The sequence below is a fragment of the Lactuca serriola genome, chromosome 5 (genome assembly GCF_051521515.1).
Source record: "Lactuca serriola cultivar US96UC23 chromosome 5, Lser_US96UC23_V15, whole genome shotgun sequence".
NCBI lineage: Eukaryota > Viridiplantae > Streptophyta > Magnoliopsida > Asterales > Asteraceae > Lactuca > Lactuca serriola.
The window spans coordinates 76,105,939-76,114,437 of record NC_136412.1 but is presented as its reverse complement, the minus strand read 5'-3'; the positions used below and the strand labels follow the sequence as shown (position 1 = coordinate 76,114,437).

The 8,499-nt window shown below is 40.5% G+C and overlaps 1 long non-coding RNA gene across 1 annotated transcript; it reads right to left on the bottom strand.

Moving 5' to 3' along the window:
* Window positions 1–5,309: 5,309 nt before the first annotated feature.
* Window positions 5,310–6,628, bottom strand: LOC145050539 (uncharacterized). The gene is made up of 3 exons (XR_013683420.1): window positions 6,456–6,628; window positions 6,032–6,100; window positions 5,310–5,420 (listed from the first exon to the last, which is right to left on the bottom strand). It is a non-coding gene; the product is annotated as an uncharacterized LOC145050539 (long non-coding RNA).
* Between the last annotated feature and the right edge of the window lie 1,871 nt (window positions 6,629–8,499).

Below are 8,499 nucleotides of genomic sequence, written 5' to 3'. Positions count from 1 at the left end.
GAATCAAGAGAATGGTGCAAGAAATATGAGAGCCCAAGGCTCTTATTTATACTAATTGAATTTTCAAAAACTACCCTCCATAATTACTTAATGACCTTTTAGTTATATAAACAACTAAACACCCCTCTATAATACTATTATAAATGGATTTAATGATATTTGTACTAAACTAATGTCGAAAGAACTCAACATTAGTCTTATACTGACCGCATCGTCGATACCTTTCTAATGATATATACATATGTATATATATGTGTACGTATACATGATTTATACTTTATTTTAATACGTAAATATGCTATTATAATTTGTAACTCGTTCATACGAACTCCATTTTTGACGTTCTTTATATCCACGCGTAGGTGAAGACGTACTCTACAACTTTCGTTTAGACTCCGTCGGCTAATTTTGACTTTATTTTTAAAGTTATATTTTTAACAAGCCGGGACAGGATTGGTCTGTTTAAAATCTCATAACTTCTTCATACAAAGTCAGATTTGGACGTTCTTTTTATCGATGTTCTTAGTTTAACATATTCTACGACTTTCATTTAGATCACTAAGGCTAAATCTCACTCTATCGTAAAATCACTATTCACGCTTCCCGGTATCGTGCCGGTTCTGTCGTGAAACTTCGACGGGTCATAACTTCTTCGTTATAACTCGGATTTCGGCGTTCCTTATATGCACGGAAACCTTGAGACATATTCTACAACTTTATGTAGAGATATCGGGATTATCTCACACTTTAATTTTTGACGCTCATTTTTTATTCTTTATTAATTATACATTTATAATTAAATAATAAACACATATAATTCACATAATACTCAAATATTTCATCTTTATTACTTCAAAAAGAGTTACAAGAGTTGACCTAGACTATTACATTGACAAAAATGCTTAGCCCTGAAACCCGGGCGTTACAATTCTCTCCCCCTTAGGATGATTCCGTCCCGGAATCATGCATCAGCAAACAGATGTGGATAGCGACTCATCATGTCATCCTCTGTTTCCCAAGTGAGATTCGGCCCATTCGAATGTTTCCATCGGACTAGCACCAAGTCGACCATCTTGCGTCGTAACTTCTTAGTCTTATGGTCAACAATTGCCTCAGGCTCTTCGATCAACCTTTTATTTTCATCCATCCTTAACTCTGAGATTGGAATTATGTCGGGAACATCTCCCGTGAATTTCCTCAAATAACACACATGGAAGGTGTTATGAATACCATTGAGTTCTTCGGGCAATTCCAGCTTGTAAGCTTGGTTCCCTATCTTCTGAAGAACTTTGAACGGTCCAATAAACCTTGGACTCAACTTTCCTCGTTTCCCAAATCGTATAAGTCCCTTCCACGGTGAGACTTTAAGCAAAACGGAATCCCCAACTTCGAAAGTTATCGGTCGTCTTTTCTTGTCAGCATAGCTCTTCTGACGATCCTGGGCTGTTAACATCCTTTCCCTAATCACCTTCAACTTCTCAGCAGTCTCATGGACTATCTCGGGGCCCATAAACTGCTTCTCTCCGGCTTCAAGCCAACAAGACGGCGTACGACACTTCTGCCCATACAAGGCTTGATAAGGAGCCATCTTGATGCTCGAGTGAAAACTATTGTTGTAGGAAAATTCTACCAGAGGTAAGTGCTCGTCCTAATTCCCTTGGAATTCGAGGGTACATGCTCTCAGCATATCTTCCAGCGTCTGAATCGTTCTTTCGCTCTGACCATCAGTTTGCGGATGATAAGCAGTACTCAAACACAACTTTGTACCTAACTCCTCTTGTAGACTCCTCCAAAACCTTGACGTGAAACGACTATCACGATCTGATACAATCGTAAGAGGGACACCGTGAAGTCTTACAATTTCCTTCACGTAAGCATTTGCGAGCTTATCCATAGACCACTTCTCGTTGGCTGCTATGAAGTGTGCACTCTTGGTGAAACGATCCACGACTACCCAAATCATGTCGTGACCGTTCTTCGTCCTGGGCAGTTTAGTCACAAAATCCATGGTGATGTCTTCCCATTTACCCATGGGTATAGGTAAAGGTTCCAAACTCCCATACGGTTTCTGATGTTGTGCCTTAACCCTCGCACATGTTACGCACTCGGCCACATACTTCGCAACATCGAGCTTCATCGTCGGCCACCAGTAGTAGGGTTTTAGGTCCCTATACATTTTAGTGCTACCGGGATGAATCGAGTACATGGTCTTGTGTGCTTCTTCCATCAGAAGATCTCTTATTCCTCCCGTCTTAGGTACCCAAATTCGATCTTGGAATACCTTCAGTCCTCGACTGTTTGTACCAAACACTAACGTTCTTCCCAAACGTTCTTCCTTTCGGTCATTTTTCTCTAAAGCTTCTTCTTGAGCTTTCCTGATACTTTCCACAATCGTCGATACGACTTCAATTCTTAACGCTCTTGGCCTTTTCCTTTCCAGATTGATTTTCCGACTGAGAGCATCAGCAACAATATTTGCTTTACCTGGGTGGTAAAGTATCTCACAGTCGTAGTCCTTGAGAAGTTCTAGCCAACGTCGTTGCCTCATGTTCAACTCCTTCTGATTAAAGAGATACTGGAGACTCTTATGATCAGTGAAGAGCTTGCACTTCGTGCCGTAGAGGTAATGCCTCCATATCTTTAAGGCAAAAACTACCGCTGCCAACTCCAGATCATGAGTGGGGTAGTTCTTTTCGTGCTCTTTCAATTGTCGAGATGCGTATGCTATCACCTTTTCTCTTTGGGTCAGAACAAAACCCAACCCGACTCCAGAAGCGTCACTATAAACCGCGAAACCTTCGACTCCATCGGGTAGAGAAAGTATCGGTGCTTCACATAACTTCTTATTTAGCTTCTCGAATGCCTCATCGTGTTTCTCACTCCACGTATACGTAGCTCCTTTATGAGTCAAAGCTGTTAATGGAGCAGCTATCGAAGAAAAGCCTTGGATAAATCGTCGATAATATCCGGCTAATCCTAGAAAGCTTCGAATCTTCGTGGGACTCTTTGGACGTTCCCACTTCATTACAGCCTCGATCTTTGCGGGGTCAACCATTATTCCCTCCTGGTTAACAACATGACCCAAGAATTGGACTTCCCGTATCCAAAATTCGCATTTGGAGAACTTTGCAAAAAGCTTCTCCTTCTTCAACACTTCTAATACTTCCCGTAGATGCTTGCCATGCTCCTCTTGGCTTTTCGAGTAGATGAGAATGTCGTCGATGAACACTATCATGGATTTATCGAGGAATGGTTTACAAACCCTATTCATCAAATCCATGAATGCTGCGGGAGCATTGGTTAGACCGAATGACATAACCAAGAACTCGTAGTGTCCATATCTCATTCTGAATGGAGTCTTCTCAATATCCTGCTTTCTCACCTTTAGCTGATGATATCCTGACCTAAGATCGATGTTTGAGAAGTAGCTCGAACCTTGCAGCTGATCGAATAGGTCATCAATCCTCGGCAATGGATACTTGTTCTTCACCGTTGCCTTATTCAGCTCTCGGTAGTCTATACACATTCTCATACTTCCGTCCTTCTTCTTCACGAATAACACCGGAGCTCCCCAGGGTGATGAACTAGGTCGAATAAAATCGTTGTCCAACAACTCCTGAAGTTGCGTCATGAGCTCCTTCATCTCCGTCGGTGCTAATCGGTAAGGTGCCTTTGATATCGGTTTTGTTCCTGGTAACAAGTCTATACGAAACTCCACTTGCCTATCAGGTGGTAATCCGGAAAGATCTTCGGGAAAGACTTCCGGATAATCACACACAACCGGTATATTCTGCACCTCTTTCTTCTCCTTCTTGGCATCGATTACGAATGCCAAGTATGATGCACATCCTTTGGACAAACATTTCCTGGCTTTCATCAGGGAGATGATTCCAGAATTCACTCTGCGTTTGTCCCCATACACCATAAATGATTCTTTTCTGGGTGGGTTTACCTTTACTATCTTCTTTCGGCATTGAATCTCAGCATCGTTGGCGCTAAGCCAATCCATACCCAAAACGATGTCGAAATCGTTTAACTCTATGGGTAATAGCTCTTCGTGGAATTCGTTTCCGTTTAGGTCAATGACGATGTTCCTAATACGATTACTAACAGGTACGAATTTGCCACTGGCAACTTCTACAATCAGGGCATTATCTAGTTTTTCTACAGGCAATGCTAATTTCCCACCAAATTTATGCGACACAAAGGAGTAGTTGGCTCTGGAATCAAATAGTATATTTGCAGGCAAACCATTTACAAGAAAGGTACCTGAAGCGACGTCTGCTGCCTCCTTTGCAGCCTCGAGCGTCATCTGGAAGGCTCTCGCCTTCGGCTTCGGTGGTATGTTGGGTCTTCCTGTCTCCTTCTTCTTCGGGCAGTCCTTCAAAATGTGCCCTTCTTCATTGCACCCATAACAGGCTTTCTGGTTGAGGGTGCATTCATTGGTGTAGTGCCCAGGCTTTCCGCACTTGTAACAAGTTTCCCCTCCGTCACACTTCCCAGAGTGCTTCTTCTTGCACTTGTCACACCACTTCGCTTCTGATCCTCCTCCCCTCGAACCAGACTTCGAGAATTTACACCTCTTGCTGGACCTTGAAGATCCATCTAACATCCTTTTCTCTCCTACCTCATATCTCTACAGACCTTCTCCCTTAACTAGGTCGCTACATTCTCGGCTTCTCTAATGGTTGTCTTCAAAGTAGTTGCCATTTTGACCATTGGGCCAAAGTCTGCTGACAATCCATTAGCAAACCTCTCTATCTTTGAGAGTTCGATAGGCACCAAGCCGAAATTTGAGACGAGAATATTAAGATAGGGAAATCTTTACTTACAATAAACGTTTAAATCCTCCTCGAAACATTTACATGCTAGTTCTAATATCGTAGTCGTACGTTTAGAATCCTAAACACATAAGGTTTCCAGATCCGGTCGGCAACAGACCATAGATCCGAACAATTAAAAGCATATTATGCACAAAGCATTTAGCACATAAAAGCATTTTAGGCACAATTCCTAAAATAAGCTAGTGCTCACACCTCACAATCATCGCTTAGCATTCTAAGTTTAAGTCTAGAAATCCTACAAATTCCTAGTTCGCTTAAACTAATGCTCTGATACCAACTGTGACATCCCCAAAATCACGGCCAGAAAAGACCGGTTTGTTTATGCTTTGTTTAAAAATCAGAGTTACATTTTAAATGAAAGTGTTGCGGAATTTGTCCCAAAACAAAAATATGATAAAGATTTATCAAAAGCATTTCCATAGAAATGTATTTCAATAAAAGACTCGGGATGTCATGTTCGTACAGATCAAAAGCATAAACAGTACAATATAAGCCTTACTACATTATTTCATATCTACAGGCCTATATCCGTAATCCCTCGTCCAAAACATCACACCTATGCTCATGCGCCACTACCTGTAATACATAAAACTGAGTGGGTCAGGCTTGGGAGCCTGGTGAGCACATAGGGTTTTCAACCCACAATAAATAAGTTTATTAATTTCATCGATCAACAATAACCCGATTACCCGTTCCCGTTATCCTCACTTTACGTCCCTAAACACCTATCATAAGGGACCTAGCCTAAGGATCATCATCGGGACGGACACTACTGCTAAGGGGATTCCTCAGCAATAAATGTCCTAAAGGCAACCATGTGTGGGATGGAGTACACCGGTGAACATATCGTTCAAAAACACCTACAGGTTGCGAGCCTGCTAGTGTTCCACTGGACTGTCTAGAAGAGTCCGTGGTCGTCATCCATACTCCGCTAGATGACAGAATCAACAACATCAACATCGAGGCCTCTCATCATTTTATCACACATCACCTATTGCATCTACCCATGTTTTACCCCAACATTTTCGTAGATATAAAATACATATACAGTTTAAATCATTGAAAACATGTATAACAACGTTCATCTAGCATAGATAGCAAGTATTCAGATAATATGCACACATAGCACGTAATTTATATAAAATACTTCATATCTATGTGTAAGTTGAAAGAAACTATGCACTCACATGTTAAGGTGATGATTCCAAAATCGGGCAACGCTTGCTTCTAACGATTCTATTTTCCTTCGACGAAACCTAGCATTATTATCGCTAAATTTTAGTCTAATATTTACCATGACCAACTATTAGTCTTAGTATTATTATTATTATATAAGCGTTAAACAATATTTTCCAACCACTATGTACAGACAGGGGCCAAACATAAAACACCGGAGGGCAGGACCATTTTGGCATATAGCACTTCTGAAATCCAACAACCCTATGCGGCCCTTTAAACCAGATTCCCCGTACCGCGAGTAGTTAAAAAAAATATTATAAGGACACTTATATAAGTTATAATAATAGCTCAAATATTTATTATAAGTTCATAATAACAATACTAATTTTAAATATAAGCTATATTAAAATAAGATAAGCATAACTTACTTACAAGGGGGTTTTAGCTAGGAGTCGGGCTCTGCAGGGGCAGAACTTCGTCGCTGAATCTTTCTAAGAAAGATTCGTGCAGCGCTTCAGCGCTCACCTTACTATACTAAGCTACAGAAAGAGAAGTCGAATCACGAGGGACCGAAATGCTCGGGGGATAAGGAGAGAAAGACTCTTGAATCAAGAGAATGGTGCAAGAAATATGAGAGCCCAAGGCTCTTATTTATACTAATTGAATTTTCAAAAACTACCCTCCATAATTACTTAATGACCTTTTAGTTATATAAACAACTAAACACCCCTCTATAATACTATTATAAATGGATTTAATGATATTTGTACTAAACTAATGTCGAAAGAACTCAACATTAGTCTTATACTGACCGCATCGTCGATACCTTTCTAATGATATATACATATGTATATATATGTGTACGTATACATGATTTATACTTTATTTTAATACGTAAATATGCTATTATAATTTGTAACTCGTTCATACGAACTCCATTTTTGACGTTCTTTATATCCACGCGTAGGTGAAGACGTACTCTACAACTTTCGTTTAGACTCCGTCGGCTAATTTTGACTTTATTTTTAAAGTTATATTTTTAACAAGCCGGGACAGGATTGGTCTGTTTAAAATCTCATAACTTCTTCATACAAAGTCAGATTTGGGCGTTCTTTTTATCGATGTTCTTAGTTTAACATATTCTACGACTTTCATTTAGATCACTAAGGCTAAATCTCGCTCTATCGTAAAATCACTATTCACGCTTCCCGGTATCGTGCCGGTTCTGTCGTGAAACTTCGACGGGTCATAACTTCTTCGTTATAACTCGGATTTCGGCGTTCCTTATATGCACGGAAACCTTGAGACATATTCTACAACTTTATGTAGAGATATCGGGATTATCTCACACTTTAATTTTTGACGCTCATTTTTTATTCTTTATTAATTATACATTTATAATTAAATAATAAACACATATAATTCACATAATACTCAAATATTTCATCTTTATTACTTCAAAAAGAGTTACAAGAGTTGACCTAGACTATTACATTGACAAAAATGCTTAGCCCTGAAACCCGGGCGTTACAATTCTCTCCCCCTTAGGATGATTCCGTCCCGGAATCATGCATCAGCAAACAGATGTGGATAGCGACTCATCATGTCATCCTCTGTTTCCCAAGTGAGATTCGGCCCATTCGAATGTTTCCATCGGACTAGCACCAAGTCGACCATCTTGCGTCGTAACTTCTTAGTCTTATGGTCAACAATTGCCTCAGGCTCTTCGATCAACCTTTTATTTTCATCCATCCTTAACTCTGAGATTGGAATTATGTCGGGAACATCTCCCGTGAATTTCCTCAAATAACACACATGGAAGGTGTTATGAATACCATTGAGTTCTTCGGGCAATTCCAGCTTGTAAGCTTGGTTCCCTATCTTCTGAAGAACTTTGAACGGTCCAATAAACCTTGGACTCAACTTTCCTCGTTTCCCAAATCGTATAAGTCCCTTCCACGGTGAGACTTTAAGCAAAACGGAATCCCCAACTTCGAAAGTTATCGGTCGTCTTTTCTTGTCAGCATAGCTCTTCTGACGATCCTGGGCTGTTAACATCCTTTCCCTAATCACCTTCAACTTCTCAGCAGTCTCATGGACTATCTCGGGGCCCATAAACTGCTTCTCTCCGGCTTCAAGCCAACAAGACGGCGTACGACACTTCTGCCCATACAAGGCTTGATAAGGAGCCATCTTGATGCTCGAGTGAAAACTATTGTTGTAGGAAAATTCTACCAGAGGTAAGTGCTCGTCCTAATTCCTTTGGAATTCGAGGGTACATGCTCTCAGCATATCTTCCAGCGTCTGAATCGTTCTTTCGCTCTGACCATCAGTTTGCGGATGATAAGCAGTACTCAAACACAACTTTGTACCTAACTCCTCTTGTAGACTCCTCCAAAACCTTGACGTGAAACGACTATCACGATCTGATACAATCGTAAGAGGGACACCGTGAAGTCTTACAATTTCCTTCACG